General features: G+C 47.6%; 2 pseudogenes; both read left to right on the top strand.

Annotated features, from left to right (window-relative positions):
* LOC137348813 (zinc finger protein 721-like) overlaps positions 1-20,733 on the top strand; it is a 98,558-nt pseudogene that overhangs the window by 12,127 nt on the left and 65,698 nt on the right.
* LOC137349457 (U2 spliceosomal RNA) lies at positions 15,450-15,558 on the top strand (annotated as a pseudogene).

Below are 20,733 nucleotides of genomic sequence, written 5' to 3'. Positions count from 1 at the left end.
ATCTATGGACAAGTACACCCTAGGTACTTCCTAGGGTCCTACCATCCATTGTATATTCCCTTGCCATGTTAGTCCTCCCAAAATGCATCACCTCACACTTCTCAGGATTAAATTCTATTTGCCACAGCTGTGCTTATCTTACCAGCCCATCTATATCATCCTGTAATCTAAAGCTTTCCTCCTCACTATTTACGACATCACAAATTTTTGTGTCATCTGCAAATGTACTGATCATACCTCCTTTATTCACATCTAAATCATTAATGTACACTAAAAACAGCAAGGGTCCCAGCAACGATCCCTGTGGTACACCACTGCACACAGGATCCAATTGCAAAAGCAACCGTCGACCATCACCTTCGGCCACGAAGCCAATTTTGGATCCAATTTGCCAAATTGCTTGGGATTCCATGGGCTCTTACCTTCTTGACCAATCTCCCGTGCAGGACCTTGTCAAAAACCTTACTGAAGAGCGCGTAGACGACATCAATTGCTTTACCCTCATCTACACACCAAGTCACCTCCTCAAAACATTCAATCAACTTTGTGAGACATGATCTCCACCTGACAAAGCCATGCTGACTTTTCTTGATTAATCCATGTCCCTCCAAGTGGAGATTAATCCTGTCACTCAGAATTTTTTCCAATCGTTTCCCTACCACTGATGTTAGACTCACTGACCTGTAATTACCTGGTTTATCTCTGCTACCCTTCTTGAATAAGGGCAATTTGGTAAATTGGATCCACAATTGGCTTCGTGGCAGGAGGCAGAGGATGAGGCTTGACAGTTGTTTTTGCGATTGGAAGCCTGTGACCAGTGCTGCACTGCAAGGATCTGTTGGGACCCTTGCTGTTTCCGGTGTATGTTCATGATTTAGATGTGAATATAGGAGGTACGATCAGTACATTCACAGATGACACGAAAATTGGTGATGTCGTAAATAGTGAGGATGAAAGCTTTAGATTACAGGATGATATAGCTGGGCTGGTAAGATGGACAGAGCAGTGGCAAATGGAATTTAATCCTGAGAAATGTGAGGTGATGCATTTTGGGAAGTCTAGCAAAGCAGGTGAATATACAATGGATGGTAGGACCCCAGGAAGTACAGAGAGTCAGAGCGACATTGGTGTACTTGTCCATAGATCACTGAAGGCAGCAGCACAGGTAGATAAGGTGGTTAGGAAAGCATATGGGATACTTGTATCAATTAGCCGAGGCATAGAATATAAGTTCAGGGAGGTTATGATGGAACTGTATAAAATGCTAGTTAGGACACAGCTGGAGTACTGTGTACAGTTCTGGGCACCACACTGCAGGAAAGATGTGACTGCACTGGAGAGGGTGCAGAGGACATTCGCCAGGATGTTGCCTGGGCTGGAGCATTTCAGCTCTGAAGAGAGACTGGATAGGCTAGGGTTGTTTTCCTTAGAGCAGCGAAGTCTGAGTGGGGACAAGATTGAGGTATATAAAATTATGAGGAGCATAGATCGGGTAGGCAGGAAGAAACTTTTTTTTCCCTTCGTTGAGGTCTCAATAACTAGGTGGCATAGATTTAAGGTAAGGGGCAGGAGGTTTCGAGGGGATTTGAGGAAAATAATTCTCAATCAAAGGGTGGTTGGAATCTGGAACACACAGCCTGAAGGGGTGGTAGAGGCAGGAACCCTCACAACATTTCAGAAGTATTTAGATGAGCACTTGAAACACCATAGCATACAAGGCTACGGGCCAAGTGCTGGAAAATGGGAATAGAATAGTTAGGTCCTTGATGGCCAGCATGGACAAGATGGGCCAAAGGGCCTGTGTCTGTGCTGTATAACTCTATAACTCTATGACTCTAAGACAAAAGCAGGGATGTAATGCTGGAACTGTATAAAATGCTGTTTAGTCCACTGTTGGTGTGTTGCGTACATTTCTGGTTACCACATTACAGAAAGGACATTTTTGTTCTGGAGAGAATATAGAGGAGATTTACAAGAATGCTGCCAGGGCTCAAAAGTTGCAGCAATGAGGAAATATTGAATAGGCTAGCATTGTTTTCCTTAAAACAGAGGAGGCTGAGGGGTGACTTAATTGAGGTGTACAAAATTATGAGGGGCCTAGATAGAGTAAACAGGAAGGACCTGTCTCCCTTACTGGAGAGGTCAATTACCAGGGGGCACAGAGTTAAAGTGATTGGTAGAAGGATTAGAGGGGACATGAGGAAAGGTTTTTTCACCCAGAGGGTGGTGGGAGTCTGGAATTCACTGCCAGGATGGGTGCTGGAGGCAGAAACACTCAATTCTTTTGAAATACACCTGGACATGCACCTGAAATGCTGTAACCTGCAAGGCTACAGGCCAGGTGCTGGAAGGGGGATTAGATTGCGCAGCTAGTTTTTTCAGCCACCATGGACACAACAGGCTGAATGGCCTCCTCTGTGCCATAATTCTTCTACGGTTTTAAATCACATTAACGAACCATAAGGGTTTTTCCAGCAATCGATGATAATTTCAAGCCACCTTCACTGAGCAGAGTTAAAATAAGCTGGATTTGCATTAGTTAATGAAATCCAAAATGCAGCAGTGTCTGCCTTGGTGGGATTGAAATCTCAGCCCCTGAGTACAAGCCATGGCCTGTGGATTATAAATGCAATGACAACACAACAGCATCATGAACCCAAAGGAACCACAAAAAGTATCGCTGGTCAAAGCATTGGCCTGCATGGGGATTAAACCCACAACCTTGGTGTGATGAGCACCACACGCCAAGCAGCTGAACTAACAGGCTCCAATGTGGATAGTCCGTGTTAATGTTAATATTTCAGGTCTGTGACCTTTCATTCGAACTCTTGCTCTCTCAACAGATGCTGATGTTTTGATTTGAGATTTCCAACATGTACAGAACATTGCTGTTATTTCTATGTTCAAATGGCTTTGACAAAGTCTATTCATCCACAAACCCTGGATTACCAATTCAACAACCCAACCACTCGGCCTGCAGTTTGAATGAATTGTGTTTGGAAATTCATCTCACTTCCATCTTCCAAAGCGAAGACCTCGATTCATAGGATAATCCTGAAGAAAAGCACCTTTTAATCAGCCATCAATTATTTAACAGCCAAAGCCACTGTCAAGTGGTCGTGTGGCCGAGCAGTCTGAGGTGCTGGATTTAAGGTCCCAGTCTTTGTGTGGGTTTGGATTCCACTGCAGCCACAGTCTGTGTTCAGGCTTTGTTTGGACAGTGTTCTGATGGTTCTTAGTGAATGAATCCAAATCATTCATGTGTCCAGTTTCATTATCTTGGTTCCTGTGCTGATATTTCAAAGCATGACTAGTGCTCACAAACTCTGTGGGCCTGCAAGTGCAGTTTTGTATTTACACTTGTCTTTTAATAAAGCTTCAATGTTAAGACCTTCTACGAGAACATTTTTAAAAGCCTCTATAGCTGTCAATGCTATTAGCAGCTCTGCAATTCTTTCAGATAACTCAACTTTAGAAAAGTCTCAATCCCCACCATTGTCCCCACAGTGACTGACAAATTAGTCGATTGTCTCTCTACACTGCTGTCAATGTGACATAAATTCCAACTGATGTCTCTTGAAATTGATTTTCACATGGATTTGTTCTTCTAGCGTGCTATATATTTTCTTAGGCTCTTTCTGATCATCTTCTGATAAGCCTGAGGTATGTAGTTTATGAAGACCTTCGATTCCAATAGCTATCTGAATTTGAACTGCGAGTTTATCTGGTTCTGGTGCAGCCAAATCAAGGAACCATAGCTTTATCATATGTTTGAAAAGTTTAAATTTGGGAAGAGGATTGTGGCTTTCCAATTCATATGTGGGAATTTAACTGACATCTTGCTGACATTCCTGGGATTTTCCATGATTTCCTAGGCCGGAAGAAACTTTCCAATTTTCATTCACTGGAAGGTTTCAATGTGTTACAGATCTAGCTGCCTGCAGTACTTTTACTTACCATCACCTGTTTCTGAACTCGATGGCACTGAGGGTCTGTGGCCCTGTTGCTCCCCTTCACACAGTTTTTCAGGCACTGTCCACAAAGTGGTGTTTTGGCGTGAACAGCACCATGATGTCTCAAATAGCTGTAATGGCTGTGATGGTTTTTTTCAGCATTTTATTTTAAGCCTGCCTTTGAATCGATCAGCACTGGCCTTTTCCAGTCTTTTTTAAGCCTGCTTTTGAATTAACTTACACTGGCCTGAACGAAGTCAACTGATCACACCCCCTTTGACACTGAACCGGTGTCCCCTCAGTACAGTTACTCACTGTTCCCAATGGAGTACTGCCTGCTGATAGTGTTTCACCTCTTAGAGCTCTGTTGACAGCTTCTGCTCCCCTTGCAGAATGCTGCTGTCGTCCCAAACTCAATCTAATACTCTCCCAATGTGCCTTCAAAACTCAAAATCTTCGACAAATCATTCACTGTGACCATATTGTGTTTCCTCTGTCCTTCAATCGCAACCACACCAATCAGACAGATCGGACTGTTAAACTATATTGTGAGTTCTTTATTTAAAGATTGCTTCCATTAATGTGCGTAGCATTAAATCGACTACGCGATGTGTTTCAACCTTGGATTACCTTGCCAAGGTCAAAGCTGACCTACTGTTTCTGCAGGAGTGTGGAATACCACACCTCAGCACCTACAGGCAGTGGTCGCGATGGTGGTCCCACGGGCCATCAATCTGGTCGGGGGGTAATGACTGCCGTTCCTCCGGCCTGGGTATTCTGCTGTGGGGAGGTAACTTCACCATCTCCGAAGTTAAGGAGGTGGTGGGCGGCCGCCTCCTCGTAGCAGACGTGATGTACAACAACGCTCCGCTCCGGTTGATCAACGTGTACGCCCCGGTACAACGCAGCGAGCGGCTGACCGTCTTCCAGCAGCTCCCACTGCTGCTGGCGACGTCCAGGCCGGTCATCCTAGGCGGTGACTTCAACTGCATCATCGATGCGGCTGGATGATCCGGCAGTGACGACAGCAAACTGGACGCTACGTCCAGATTCCTAATAGAAACAGTTAAGGATGCCAAACTGCACGACGTCTTCAGCAAACCTGCAGACGGAGCGCAGCGCAGATACACATGGTCAAGATCGGACGGGTCTGCCCGTTCCAGGATTGACTTCCTGTTTGTGTCCCGTGCTGTCACGGTCGGATCCACCGACGTCAAGCCGGTGTTCTTCTCCGACCACTGCCTCTTACTGGCCGACTGTCACTTACAGGACGACCAGCGGGTTGGCAGAGGGACGTGGAAGCTCAATGCGACACTGCTGACCCCAGAGAACGTTGAGGAACTCAAAAGGGATTACAATGGTTGGAGGACCGTGAAACCCCTCTTTGAGTCTCCAGTTCACTGGTGGGAAGCGATTAAGGAGAACATCAAGAGGTTCTTCATCCACAAAGGTGTTCAGAAGGCGAGAGAGAGACAGAGGGAACTGTCCCGACTCCAGAAAATTATGCAAAATCTACTCCGGTTGCAGTCAATGGGGGTCGAGGTCAAGGAGGACCTCCAAGAGGTGAAGAGCCAGCAGGCCTCGCTCTTTGCCAAGGAGGCCTCCAAGATCATCTTCCGGTCCAGAGTCCGCTCCATCGAGCAGGATGAGACGTGCTCGCGTTACTTCTTCCAAAAGGTACACAGAGAGAGCTCTGTTATCAGCAGCCTGAAGGAAGAAGATGGCTCGGTAACGTCTTCGCAGCCCGACATACTCAGGATCAGCAAATCCTTTTATGCTGGGCTGTATGACGCGAAGCCCACAGACAGCAGAGCCTCCCAGTCCTTCCTGTCATCTATCACAGAGGTCTTAGATGACAGCAGGAGGGTGGGACTGGACAAGCCGCTAACTCTGGACGAGCTGACAAAGGCCGTCGAGTCTTTCGAGACGAGTAAAACTCCCGGGAGCGACGGCTTACCGGTCGAGTTGTACTCGGCCCTGTGGGACTGGGTCGGCCCAGACCTGCTGGAAGTAGACGAGAGTATGCTCCTGGCCGGCAGCATGTCAGAATCCATGAGAAAAGGCATCATCACCCTCATTTACAAGCAGAAGGGGGAGAGGGCAGAAATCAGAAATTGGCGGCCCATCTCACTGCTTAATGTTGATTACAAGATTCTGTCCAAAGTCATAGCCAGTCGAGTCAAGTCTGCTCTGGAGTTGGTGATTCACCCCGATCAGACCTGTACTGTACCCGGCAGGAAGATCTCTGATAGTCTCGCGCTACTCAGGGATACGATCGCCTACGTACGGGACAGGAGGGTGGACACCTGCCTCATCAGCCTGGACCAGGAGAAGGCTTTTGACAGGATATCGCACACCTACATGATGGACGTGCTTTCCAAAATGGGGTTTGGGGAGGGAATCTGCAATTGGATCCAACTGCTCTACACAAACATCAGTAGCGCAGTGTCAATCAACGGGTGGGAATCGGAAAGTTTCCCGATCAAATCTGGAGTCAGACAGGGCTGTCCTCTGTCCCCGGTCTTGTTTGTTTGCTGTATTGAACCCTTTGCTGAGTCTGTTAGGAAGGATGCGAGCATAAGAGGGGTGACAATCCCAGGCAGCGGAGGCACTCAGGTCAAAACCTCCCTGTACATGGATGACGTCGCCGTCTTCTGCTCGGATCCGCTGTCCGTGCGCAGACTGATGAGCATCTGCGACCAGTTCGAACTGGCCTCGGGAGCCAAAGTTAACCACGGCAAGAGCGAGGCCATGTTCTTTGGCAACTGGGCTGACCGATCCTTTGTCCCCTTCACCGTCAGGTCAGATTACCTGAAGGTGCTGGGGATATGGTTTGGAAGGGCCGGGGCGTGCACCAAAACATGGGAGGAGCGAGTAGCCAAGGTACGACAAAAGTTGGGCATGTGGGGGCAGCGATCTCTCTCCATTGTGGGTAAGAACCTGGTCATCAGGTGCGAGGCGCTCACGTTGTTGCTCTACGTGGCGCAGGTCTGGCCCATACCCCACTCCTGCGCCGTGGCGGTCACCCGAGCCATTTTCCGCTTCGTCTGGGGATCTAAAATGGACCGGGTCCGGAGGGACACGATGTTCAAATCTCTGGACATGGGCGGGAAAAATGTACCCAACGTGGCCCTCATCCTGATGACCACCTTCGTGTGCGGCTGCATCAAGCTATGTGTAGATCCCCAGTACGCAAACTCCAAGTGTCACTACGTGCTGAGGTTCTATCTGTCCCCGGTGTTGCGAAGGATGGGCCTGGTCACATTGCCGCGGAACGCACCATGCAGTTGGGCGGCGCCGTACCACCTATCCTTCGTGGAGCAGTTTCTGCAGAAAAACACCTTTGACCACCGGTCCATCAGGCAGTGGTCTGCACGGAATGTCCTCAAGGCCCTACGGGAAAAGGAAACGGTGGATCCTGTCGGATGGTTCCCCGAGCAGACCGTCAAAGTCATTTGGCGGAATGCCTCATCACCAGAACTTTCAAACAAGCACCAAGACGTAGCTTGGCTGGTGGTGAGAAGGGCCCTCCCCGGCAGATCCTTCATGCACACCCGAAGTCTCGCCCCCTCCGCACAGTGCCCCCGCGTTGGCTGTGGTGGGGAAGAGACGGTCGCCCACCTCCTCCTGGAATGTGCCTTTGCAAAGCAGGTGTGGAAAGAGATGCAGTGGTTTTTGTCAAGGTTCATCCCAAGCAGCTCTGTAACACAGGAGTCTGTGCTCTACGGGCTGTTCCCAGGGAAGCACACCGAGACAAACATCAACTGCTGCTGGAGGACTATCAATTCAGTGAAAGACGCCCTTTGGTCTGCCCGAAACTTGCTGGTCTTCCAGCGCAAAGAGTTGTCCACCACCGAATGTTGCAGACTGGCACATTCCAAGGTCCAGGACTACGTGCTGAGGGACGCACTAAAGCTTGGGGCAGCCGCAGCAAAGGCTCAATGGGGAAAGACCACAGTGTAAGGTTCCCCCACCAAGCTGGACTGAGGGGCTGGATCAATGGGAAACCCCTCGAACTGTATCGTTAATATTCTCAATTGCTGTAAATGTAAAACTGTAATTGACATGACAATTGTGAAACGGAAAGGTTGGGAAGAAACACATGACAGTATTGAAGGAAACTGATCTCCCTTGCAATGTTTGTATTTTTTGGTGCTGTTTGGAAACTGTTTGGCAATGTAATTTTTACAGATGTTTATGAATAAAGTATATTTGGGAAATAAAAAAATAAAAAAAAGATTGCAGCAGTAGGTGTGGAAAGAGATGCAGTGGTTTTTGTCGAGGTTCATCCCAAGCAGCTCTGTAACACAGGAGTCTGTGCTCTACGGGCTGTTCCCAGGGACGCACACCGAGACAAACATCAACTGCTGCTGGAGGACTATCAATTCGGTGAAAGATGCCCTTTGGTCTACCCGAAACTTGCTGGTCTTCCAGCGCAAAGAGTTGTCCACCACCGAATGTTGCAGACTGGCACATTCCAAGGTCCAGGACTACGTGCTGAGGGACGCATTAAAGCTTGGGGCAGCCGCAGCAAAGGCTCAATGGGGAAAGACCACAGTGTGAGGACCCCCCACCAAGCTGAACTGAGGGGCTGGATCCATGGGAAACCCCTCGAACTGTATCATTGATATTTTCATTTGCTGTAAATGTAAAACTGTAATTGGCATGACAATAGTGAAAGGGAAGGGTTGTGAAGAAATTCATGATAGTATAGAAGGAAACTGATCTCCCTTGCAATGTTTGTATTTTTTGGTGCTGTTTGAAATTGTTTGGCAATGTAATTTTTGCAGATTTTTATGAATAAAGTATATTTTGGAAATAAAAAAAAAGATTGCAGCAGTATACAAATATTGCTGGAGAGCTCTTACTAGTGTGTCTTGCTTGGTCAATAAAACACATTCCAACTATTGTGTCACGTGTCAGACAACATCCTACCCTCCCTGATGATGTATACAAATTATGGACAAACCCACTCAAAGACACACGACAACAACAGCCACCATCAGCGATCTGTAGACATGTACTCCAAGGTCCCTCTGTTTCTCTATATGTCTTCCATTTATTTGTATTCTCTTGCCTTGTTAGCCTTTGCCAAATACATCACCTCACACCTATCCGGTTTGAATTCCAATTGCCACTATTCTGCACATGTCACTCGCCCATTGATATCTTTTTGCAGTCTACAGCTTTCACTTCATTATCACCCATAAAGCCAAGCCTCCTTCGACAGCACCTTTCAAACCCGTGACCTCTACCATCTTGAAGGACAAGGGCAACAGATGCATGGGAAGACCACCACCTACAAGTTCCCCTCCAAACCACACCCCATCCTGACATGGAACAATATCACCGTTCTTTCACTGTCACTTCATCACAATCCTAGAACTCCCTCCCTAACAACACTGTGGGTGTACCTACACCACATGGACTGCAGTAGTTCAAGAAGGTGTCTCACCACCAACTTCTCAAGAGCAATTATTGATGGGCCAGCGATGCTAACATCCAGGAACCAACAGAAAAGGGAACATCGAAGAACGTCAATTCTCCTGGGTGACAATCAGTTATTTGGTAATTTGAGAAAACGTAAGGCAGCATAAAACATCCAAAGCAATTTCCAAATGAAGCCAGCATTTATTGTCCATCCCTAATTGCCCTTGAAAAGTCAATGGTTTGCTCGGTCATTTCAGAGGACAGTTAAAAGTGAACCACCTTGCTGTGGGTCTGGAGTCACATAGAGGCCAGAGCGGCAGATTTCCTTCTTGAAATAGTATCAGTGAACCAGAGAGGTTGTTTCAGCAATGGATGACAGTTTTGAGCCGCCTTCACTGAGCAGAGTTGAAAAGGGCCAGATTTGCATGAGTTCATGATAACTGGAACGTATCCACTGCTGCTGCGGTTGGATTTGAGCTCATAGGCCATGGGTGTGAGCTATGGGCTGTGGATTATCAGTGCCATAACAACACCATGTACCCAAAGGAAGCACATAAATCACTGCTGGTCGAAGGATTGGTCTGTATAGGGATTGAATCCATGACCTTCACAGTATTAGCAGCACACGCTCGCCAAGTGAACTAACAGCCCCCCATGCAAGGCCTGGATGTTAATATTAATGTTTCTGGTCTGTCACCTTTCATCAGAACTCTGTTCCTCTCTCAGCAGATGCTGAGTATTTCCAGCAGTTACTGTTTTGATTTCAGATTTCCAACATGCACAGAATTTTACTCTTATTTCTATTTTCAAATGTTTTTGGCAAAGTCGATCTATCCAGAAACCCTGGATTACCAATTCAACAATGCAACCACTCAACGTGCAATTTGAATGAATTGTGCTTGGAAATTCGTCTCATTTCCATCTTCCAAAACAAAGACCTCGATTCACAGGATAGTCCTGCAGAAAATAAAGGTCAAATAAATCAGCTTTTGTTTAAACACATTGTTGTCGATTTGTTGTCTTTCCCACCTGAGTGTTTAACATCACCTGGCTGGAGTTCAGAAAGGACAATCTGGGGGAGGATCGTACAGCAGGAACAGAACTTCAGCCTGAACACAGTCCTTCAGGATCATGGCACTTTGGTCTTTCTCATGTCTCTTCACTGACAGCAAAGTCCCCATGTGGGTTAATCCTGAGGCCTGTAAGAAATGTGTCCCAGCCGCTCTCTTCCAGGTGCAGAGCTCCTGGGCACGGAACAGAAGGTTCCTTTACAACAGTGAATGCTGGAAACGTGCTGTCAAATCAGAGATTGGTGTAAAACTGTGACCTGTTCCTGACTGAAAGTGAAACGGCAGGTATAAGTTTCCAGTCTGAAAATTAATATTGTATTACTCTGTGGAGATTTAATGTGTTTGTGTGACAAGTCCTGAGTCTCCAATTTTTACACAGGTGTTAACTCATTTAAAATAAACCTTTTGAAATGAAATAAATCTCAGTCTGCATTAAAATAGCAGAAGCAGGAAGTCACTTCTGGTACAATTATACAACAGATATTTAATCTCCAGATAAAGAAGGACCTGCAGCGTGTTTCCAGGAATTCCATGTTTTATTGATGTGTGAGTGTTAGACACCAGGATAACTAAAAATACACAGAACATCCACAGGAGTGCTATCATGTCAGTTACTCTGCGATCACTCCCACAGTATAACTCCACCACTGACCCTGCTGAAGGTTGTAGGCTGAGGGAGTGGAACCTCCAGGAGTGGACTGTGGTGTGAGAAAGCTGGGTTTCAGTATCCTGACAGATACATGGTGAGGAATCAGAGGAATCCTTACTAAGGAACCGTCTGGGGTTTTACCTGCCAATGTTGGTCTATGGGTAAATGATGCCTGACTCCCTCAACTGTCTTAAATTTAACGCAGTTTGGAACAAGTTGAATTCAGTTTCTAGAAGAATATGGACAAATATCACCTGCAGTAAGATCACGGCACAGTGGTACAGTAGTTAGCACTGCAGCCTCACAGCTCCAGGGACCTGGGTTCGATTCTGGGTACAGCCTGTGACCGTGTGGGTTTTCTCTGGGTGCTCCGGTTTCCTCCCACTGCCAGAAACGTGCAGGTGATCGGTAGGTTGTCTGTTGTAAATTGCCCCTCGTGTAGATAGGTGGTAGGGAATATGGGATTGCTGTAGGGTTAGTATAAATGGGTGGTTGTTGCTTGGCACAGACTCGCTGTTTCAGTGCTGTATCTCTAAATCATAATAAAATGAAATTGAGCGAGATGGAATCAGCCATTAGAGAAACTGAGAGATCTTTGGAAAAGAATATGATGCACAATGATGGTAATAGTGGCAAAAGCTTTTCCAGCTACATCAGGAGTGAGAAGATGGATACAGATGGTTTCGAGACACTGAGAGACAGTTCAGGACAGATTGAAACAGATTACCAGGCTATGACAGAACTGTTAAATGACTATTTCACATCAGTCTGCACTCCTGTGGATGATGCTCAGATTCCAGCTGTGGGATGTGCTGCTGACAATAACATCATAAATATTAAATTAGAAAGGGATTGTCATCCTGGATAAAATAGGAAATCTCAAACCTGATGGTGTTCCAGGTCCAGATGATATCTACCCAAGGGTGTTTAAAGAGATGGGACGGGTGATCTGTGAGCCCCTTGTCTGTATATTCAACAGCTCAGTAGAGGCAGGGATTGTTCCCTGAGATTGGAAGGTTGCTCACGTAGTTCCCATTTTCCAAATCAGAGCCAGGAAACTACAGACCCATCAGTGTGAGCTCGATTACAGGGAAGATGTTTGCAGGGATCCTAAGAGATGCTGTTTCTGATCACTGGGGAAGAGAAGGAGTCATTAGAGATACTCAACACGGCTTCAGAAAAGATGATCATGTCTTATAAACTTGTTTGTGTTTTGTTTAGAAGTTGCTGTGTTGGTGGGTGAGGGGAATCCGTTTACATTGTCTATCTCAGGGTGTAATCCAACAACATAGAGGTTGTGGGGCTGAAGGAGGTGAGCTGTGGTCTAACTAGTGTTTTGTTCCAACATAACCACTCTCCCATTTTCCATTAACTTCAATGTAATGAAAACTGGCAGTTTGAACCTGTCAGCATTTGAACGATATTTTCAAATGACTCGAGGGTTTCTTACAGTTGGGATCATTCTTTATTCTGTCCCCTCGAGGTGTTAGAGAACAGAAATTCTCCTGCATCTAGCAATCTAGTGTGCTGGGGCAATGGTGACATAGTGGTAATGTCATTGGATGCTGTCCTGTTGGTATGGGTACAAACCACACCATGGCAGCTGGTGGAATTTAATTTCAATGAATTTTTAAAAATTCTGCAATTGAAAGCTAGTCTTAGTAATGATGTTATAAAACTATCAGTGATTGTTGTAAAAATCCATCTGATTCACCAATATTCCTTATGGATTGAAATAATGCTGTCCTTATTTAATGTGGTGTATATGTGATTCCAGACCCACAGCAATATTGTAACAGAGTTCACTGTTTGGTGCAGTGTCTTGCAAAGTTTCAGCTTAATTACAAGTGATTATAAGTAATAATGCTTTCAAATATTGTTATAGTAACCATAATATGTGTAAGCTCAGTTAAACATGGTCTGAGGCTGAGAAGCAAAGCCTGATGCTGAACCAAGGTTATGTTAAAAGAAAACTGGCAGAGCAGCGAAAAAGAAACCTTGAATTAAATGTGAAAAGAATGTCCTGATATGTTTGAAACTAACAGATAGTGAAAGACAGAATATTAATTAAGTTACAATAAAAACAGAAGATTTAAAGCTTCGAAGATCTGTTATCACTCGAGTAAAAGACATTGCTGTACCTCATGTAACAATTGTATGAATTTCTAGATAAGAAATAACAAAGCTGCAAGAAAATGGAACAAAGAGATACCAGAAAACTAAGCATAAATTTCATTTTAAAGTTTTGAAAAATGATGATGGAACAGAATGAGTGAGATAGTCCAGGCGTGTGTCAGCTGCTACAGAGGCTCAAAGGCAAAAAAGGGTATAAAAGAATAGCCATTGAACATGAGAAGCAGAACTAGAAACCCAGAGGAAGAAAGAAGAGAATCTTCAGAGAACAGAACCCAGCAAGAGAAAGAGAGACCGGACCACAGTCACTCGGAGGGCTACCGCCGAGGTTCTGAGTATCAGCCTGTGATTATTGTCTTTGTTAAGTATTACTTCTTTGCACTGAATGTAAACTGCTGAATAAATCGACAACACTTATAACCAATATATCCCTGTACCCATAGTGATTTGTTGTAGTCACGAACAAGTCACCCTTGTTGGATTAAATTGAACCCTGAATCCAGGAAAGCTACAACTGGCACCCCAGATATCAATGAAGGACGTCTTCCCACTTGGGTAACAAATAAACATTTATCAGGATGATCCTGTTATCAGGACGATGCAGAATTCTGTAAAATTAGGAGTCTGATTGAGGTTCACCTGGTCAAGCACAAATGCCACAAGGTGGGGAACCAGAAGCTATTGGGACTAGTAGTACACATGCCCAGTCTTATGAATGGAACCATGCCTAATCCTCTGTTTAGAACAGAAAACATAGGGGTTATGAGGGAAAGTGTCATTAATCGATTCCTGACATCACTTCAATGGTTGATCCAGTTGGAAGAACTAACTTGGATAGAACGAAACCTACAGGGATACAGAACAAGCATGGATGCCCTCATTTGCCCATATGATTTATATGATCATTAAAGAGACACATGTGTTTTTAATTGGAATGGGAAGGGGTTGAACTGCACTGTGGAAGTTACAGGTTCATCAGATGTGAGAGCTAGAACGGCCTACGTACAAGAAGGGAAGTCTTGTTTTATCACCTTAGAAGACTATTACCATCACGGGGACTTAAATGTTCAAACCTGGGACCGACTGTATTACACCAGCCAAAACCACAGTGATCGGGGGAAAACCCACCTCGCCATTGAGATGCCTGACCAACAGGTCTTACTAGTAAAAGATGGCTAGAACATAAACCTAGAGGCTTATGTCACTAAATTTGGGTACCACATCCCTGAACTACCTATAACCTTAACAACATTAATAAGTCAAGTGAACACCTCCCAACACCGTTATTACACAGTACAGCAAGGAAATAAAGCTATAGCTAAGGAAATTCCAGGGGTAGGGGATTTATCACATTGGTGGGAAACAGGGTTAAACATGGAAATTCCCCTCTGGATTAGAATAATTCCACATGTATTGATTATAACCCAGTTATTGGCACTAATATACTGACTGATCCACACTTGCTACTTGAAGCACCTGGTGTGCCAGACAAGATCACAATTAAACATAATCACTGCACAAAATGTCTTGGAAATGAGTAAATATGTAAGTTCAAAGTATGCAAGAATTGCCCTTGAGGTGGGGATATTGTAAGATAATTCACTGCTTGGTGTATTGTTTCAAACCCACTAAGATCACCCAGATAGGGAATGATATCATGTTCCCTGTACCTACTCATAACATCACTGAAATCAGAGTTGACTTTGGAATGCAGGAGGAAGTATTGAAGACAATGATTCAGTGGAGACACCCCATACCCCCTCTATCCTTCGATTTATAATCCATAATTAAAATATTGTAACATCCCAAAAGCACTGGTTTAAGAAGTGACAAGAACATGAACAAAGAGAGAAAGGAATTGGAAATCTGGGGGAAATAGACATAGGTGGGAAACAGTTGTGAATACAAGTCAACATCCCTGACTCAGAACTATTTCTCTTCTGTTCATGTTGATACAAACGATGGTCACAATTGTAATAATAGTCGTCCTCTGTTACTTGAAAAATCTTACCTCAAGACAGCTGAAGCACACTGAATTGAGCTGGAACCCAGCTCTTGCGTCTAAAAGAAAGTAATAGTCAATGAAGAGTAAAGTAATAGTCAAGTTTCCAGGGGGCAGTGCAACTTTGATAGGGTCGCACGGAGCCCACGGTGGAGAAACTGGGCTACTCTGAGGAGGCGGCTAGACACCGGCAGGTCGGAGCTGCACGAAAATAAGCTTCTCGGCCTTTTGGCTAAGATCAAGTGTAGTATCTGTTCTTATCAGTGCTTATTTGATTGAGAAGAGACCATGATCATTGCCTTTTGATCCTGGGTAAGCTTTGAGTAAAATGGCGATAACCAATTTTCGAGCTTCGGGCCAGGGAGTGCGCAACACCGTTCGGGTGGTCGTGAAGGACAAGGAAGGAGATGCACCGGTCGATCGCACCTTCTTCATCAAGAAAATTCTCTTCGATTGCTGCGGATTTCAAGCGACGGACGTCTTCTGCCTGCAGGATTTCCCCAGCAGTGGATACTTCGAAGTGACGTTCCGGAATGTGGCGGGATGCATCAAGTTCCTGAAGGCGTTCAAGGAGAAAGGGGACCGGGCTCCACTGTCGATCCTCACAGCGGAGCCGCTCTTCACGCTTCCATCACAACGGGACCGGGTGGTGACGATTCACCTCTACAACCCCCATGTTCCGGTGGTGGATGTACTCACCTTTCTCGCCAGGTACGTCGAGGTGGCCGGCAGCAGCACTGATGTCAAGGACCCCTTTGGGATCTGGACCAGCAAGCGGCAGGTCAAGGTGACCTTGAAGGTAGATCCCAGTGGAGCCATCATCCACCCTCCCTCCAGCTTCGCTATCGGGGGAAGTCGAGGCTTCTTGGTCTACGCTGGGCAGCCCAGAGTTTGCCGCACCTGTGGCAAATCTGGTCACATGGCAGCCAACTGCAGCACGGTGGTTTGCAAGAACTGTAAGGAGGAAGGCCATCAGACCAAGGACTGAAAGCAGACTAAGTGTTGCAACTTGTGCGGTGCGGCAGGCCATCTCTACAAGACCTGCCCCAAACGTTGTCTCAGCTATGCTCAGGCGGCAAGGTCCAAGGAATGGCCGGGCGAAGGTTCGACGAAGGCGTCCGCTGTTCGAAAGGAGACCAGCAACCTTCTCCGCAGTGAGGAACTTCAACCTGAGAAGGAAGGGGAGGCGGCTGAAACCAACGACCCAGCACCTACCCAGCGCCCGGAAACCCCTCCTCCACAGACAGAATCAATGGAGGAGGAGGCAGCAGATGGACAAACAGGTCAGTGGCAAGTGGTCCAGAGGAAAACCACAAAGAAAAAACATCCCAAAGCCACCACCCAAACCAGTGGCAAGAGGAGGCTCTCTTCTGAATCAGACTGCAACAACTCCTCTTCACTGGACGGGGAAATGCTGGAACGACAGCCCCTTCAAAAGAGGCGGCAGAACTCCGAGATGGATGATAAAGCATCCCAGCCCCCGGGCACTGGAAGCTGTGATGGGCCCGGCGTGCCCCAACCCCAATTCCCCACACGTAACGACGTGGCCAACGCATCTCAGCTCCGGGACACCGGGAGCAAAGACACGTCTGGCGCACCTGAGCTCCGGGAGACCGGGAGCTGTGATGTTTTCGAGGAGGAACAGATGGAAGCAGCTGAGGACAACCCAATGCTCTCTGCCTACAAGACCCCCCCGATGTCACCCGAGAGGCACAAACCCTGCATGAAAAATCAGGAGGGGTTTCTGAGCCCAACCAACGTGAAACTGCTTGCGCATACGATGGGTATGCAGGAACATCCCGAAGGGGAAGGACTGGGACTAGCGAGGACAAATGGTATGGGAAGCAACAACTAATTTTTAGTAAAAAATGGGTGTAAGAATTGCTTCCATTAATGTGCGTAGCATTAAATCTACTACGCGATGTGTTTCAACCTTGGATTACCTTGCCAAGGTCAAAGCTGACCTACTGTTTCTGCAGGAGTGTGGAATACCACACCTCAGCACCTACAGGCAGTGGTCGCGATGGTGGTCCCACGGGCCATCGATCTGGTCGGGGGGTAATGACTGCCGTTCCTCCGGCCTGGGTATTCTGCTGCGGGGAGGTAACTTCACCATCTCCGAAGTTAAGGAGGTGGTGGGCGGCCGCCTCCTCGTAGCAGACGTGATGTACAACAACGCTCCGCTCCGGTTGATCAACGTGTACGCCCCGGTACAACGTAGCGAGCGGCTGACCGTCTTCCAGCAGCTCCCACTGCTGCTGGCGACGTCCAGGCCGGTCATCCTAGGCGGTGACTTCAACTGCATCATTGATGCGGCTGGACGATCCGGCAGTGACGACAGCAAACGGGATGCTACGTCCAGATTCCTAATAGAAACAGTTAAGGATGCCAAACTGCACGACGTCTTCAGCAAACCTGCAGACGGAGCGCAGCGCAGATACACATGGTCAAGATCGGACGGGTCTGCCCGTTCCAGGATTGACTTCCTGTTTGTGTCCCGTGCTGTCACGGTCGGATCCACCGACGTCAAGCCGGTGTTCTTCTCCGACCACTGCCTCTTACTGGCCGACTGTCACTTACAGGACGACCAGCGGGTTGGCAGAGGGACGTGGAAGCTCAATGCGACACTGCTGACCCCAGAGAACGTTGAGGAACTCAAAAGGGATTACAATGGTTGGAGGACCGTGAAACCCCTCTTTGAGTCTCCAGTTCACTGGTGGGAAGCGATTAAGGAGAACATCAAGAGGTTCTTCATCCACAAAGGTGTTCAGAAGGCGAGAGAGAGACAGAGGGAACTGTCCCGACTCCAGAAAATTATGCAAAATCTACTCCGGTTGCAGTCAATGGGGGTCGAGGTCAAGGAGGACCTCCAAGAGGTGAAGAGCCAGCAGGCCTCGCTCTTTGTCAAGGAGGCCTCCAAGATCATCTTCCGGTCCAGAGTCCGCTCCATCGAGCAGGATGAGACGTGCTCGCGTTACTTCTTCCAAAAGGTACACAGAGAGAGCTCTGTTATCAGCAGCCTGAAGGAAGAAGATGGCTCGGTAACGTCTTCACAGCCCGACATACTCAGGATCAGCAAATCCTTTTATGCTGGGCTGTATGACGCGAAGCCCACAGACAGCAGAGCCTCCCAGTCCTTCCTGTCATCTATCACAGAGGTCTTAGATGACAGCAGGAGGGAGGGACTGGACAAGCCGCTAACTCTGGACGAGCTGACAAAGGCCGTCGAGTCTTTCGAGACGAGTAAAACTCCCGGGAGCGACGGCTTACCGGTCGAGTTGTACTCGGCCCTGTGGGACTGGGTCGGCCCAGACCTGCTGGAAGTATACGAGAGTATGCTCCTGGCCGGCAGCATGTCAGAATCCATGAGAAAAGGCATCATCACCCTCATTTACAAGCAGAAGGGGGAGAGGGCAGAAATCAGAAATTGGCGGCCCATCTCACTGCTTAATGTTGATTACAAGATTCTGTCCAAAGTCATAGCCAGTCGAGTCAAGTCTGCTCTGGAGTTGGTGATTCACCCCGATCAGACCTGTACTGTACCCGGCAGGAAGATCTCTGATAGTCTCGCGCTACTCAGGGATACGATCGCCTACGTACGGGACAGGAGGGTGGACACCTGCCTCATCAGCCTGGACCAGGAGAAGGCTTTTGACAGGATATCGCACACCTACATGATGGACGTGCTTTCCAAAATGGGGTTTGGGGAGGGAATCTGCAATTGGATCCAACTGCTCTACACAAACATCAGTAGCGCAGTGTCAATCAACGGGTGGGAATCTGTAAGTTTCCCGATCAAATCTGGAGTCAGACAGGGCTGTCCTCTGTCCCCGGTCTTGTTTGTTTGCTGTATTGAACCCTTTGCTGAGTCTATTAGGAAGGATGCGAGCATAAGAGGGGTGACAATCCCAGGCAGCGGAGGCACTCAGGTCAAAACCTCCCTGTACATGGATGACGTCGCCGTCTTCTGCTCGGATCCGCTGTCCATGCGCAGACTGATGAGCATCTGCGACCAGTTCGAACTGGCCTCGGGAGCCAAAGTTAACCACGGCAAGAGCGAGGCCATGTTCTTTGGCAACTGGGCTGACCGATCCTTTGTCCCCTTCACCGTCAGGTCAGATTACCTGAAGGTGCTGGGGATATGGTTCGGAAGGGCCGGGGCGTGCACCAAAACATGGGAGGAGCGAGTAGCCAAGGTACGACAAAAGTTGGGCATGTGGGGGCAGCGATCTCTCTCCATTGTGGGTAAGAACCTGGTCATCAGGTGCGAGGCGCTCACGTTGTTGCTCTACGTGGCGCAGGTCTGGCCCATACCCCACTCCTGCGCCGTGGCAGTCACCCGAGCCATTTTCCGCTTCATCTGGGGATCTAAAATGGACCGGGTCCGGAGGGACACGATGTTCAAATCTCTGGACAAGGGCGGGAAAAATGTACCCAACGTGGCCCTCATCCTGACGACCACTTTCGTGTGCGGCTGCATCAAGCTGTGTGTAGATCCCCAGTACGCAAACTCCAAATGTCACTACGTGCTGAGGTTCTATCTGTCCCCGGTGTTGCGAAGGATGGGCCTGGTCACATTGCCGCGGAACGCTCCATGCAGTTGGGCGGTGCCGTACCACCTATCCTTCGTGGAGCAGTTTCTGCGGGAAAACACCTTTGACCACCGGTCCATCAGGCAGTGGTCTGCACGGAATGTCCTCAAGGCCCTACGGGAAAAGGAAACGGTGGATCCTGTCGGATGGTTCCCCGAGCAGACCGTCGAAGTCATTTGGCGGAATGCCTCATCACCAGAACTTTCAAACAAGCACCAAGACGTAGCTTGGCTGGTGGTGAGAAGGGCCCTCCCCGTCAGATCCTTCATGCACACCCGAAGTCTCGCCCCCTCCGCACTGTGCCCCCGCGTTGGCTGTGGTGGGGAAGAGACGGTCGCCCACCTCCTCCTGGAATGTGCCTTTGCAAAGCAGGTGTGGAAAGAGATGCAGTGGTTTTTGTCAAGGTTCATCCCAAGCAGCTCTGTAACACAGGAGTCTGTGCTCTACGGGCTGTTCCCAGGGACGCACACCGAGACAAACATCAACTGCTGCTGGAGGACTATCAATTCGGTGAAAGACGCCCTTTGGTCTGCCCGAAACTTGCTGGTCTTCCAGCGCAAAGAGTTGTCCACCACCGAATGTTGTAGACTGGCACATTCCAAGGTCCAGGACTACGTGCTGAGGGACGCACTAAAGCTTGGGGCAGCCGCAGCAAAGGCTCAATGGGGAAAGACCACAGTGTAAGGTTCCCCCACCAAGCTGGACTGAGGGGCTGGATCCATGGGAAACCCCTCGAACTGTATCGTAAATATTCTCAATTGCTGTAAATGTAAAACTGTAATTGACATGACAATTGTGAAAAGGAAGGATTGGGAAGGAACTCATGACAGTATTGAAGGAAACTGATCTCCCTTGCAATGTTTGTATTTTTTGGTGCTGTTTGGAAACTGTCTGGCAATGTAAT

The sequence above is a fragment of the Heterodontus francisci genome, chromosome 34 (assembly GCF_036365525.1).
Source record: "Heterodontus francisci isolate sHetFra1 chromosome 34, sHetFra1.hap1, whole genome shotgun sequence".
Taxonomy (NCBI): Eukaryota; Metazoa; Chordata; class Chondrichthyes; order Heterodontiformes; family Heterodontidae; genus Heterodontus; species Heterodontus francisci.
Note: the sequence above shows the minus strand (reverse complement) of the source record. Positions and strands in the feature narration are given on the sequence as shown.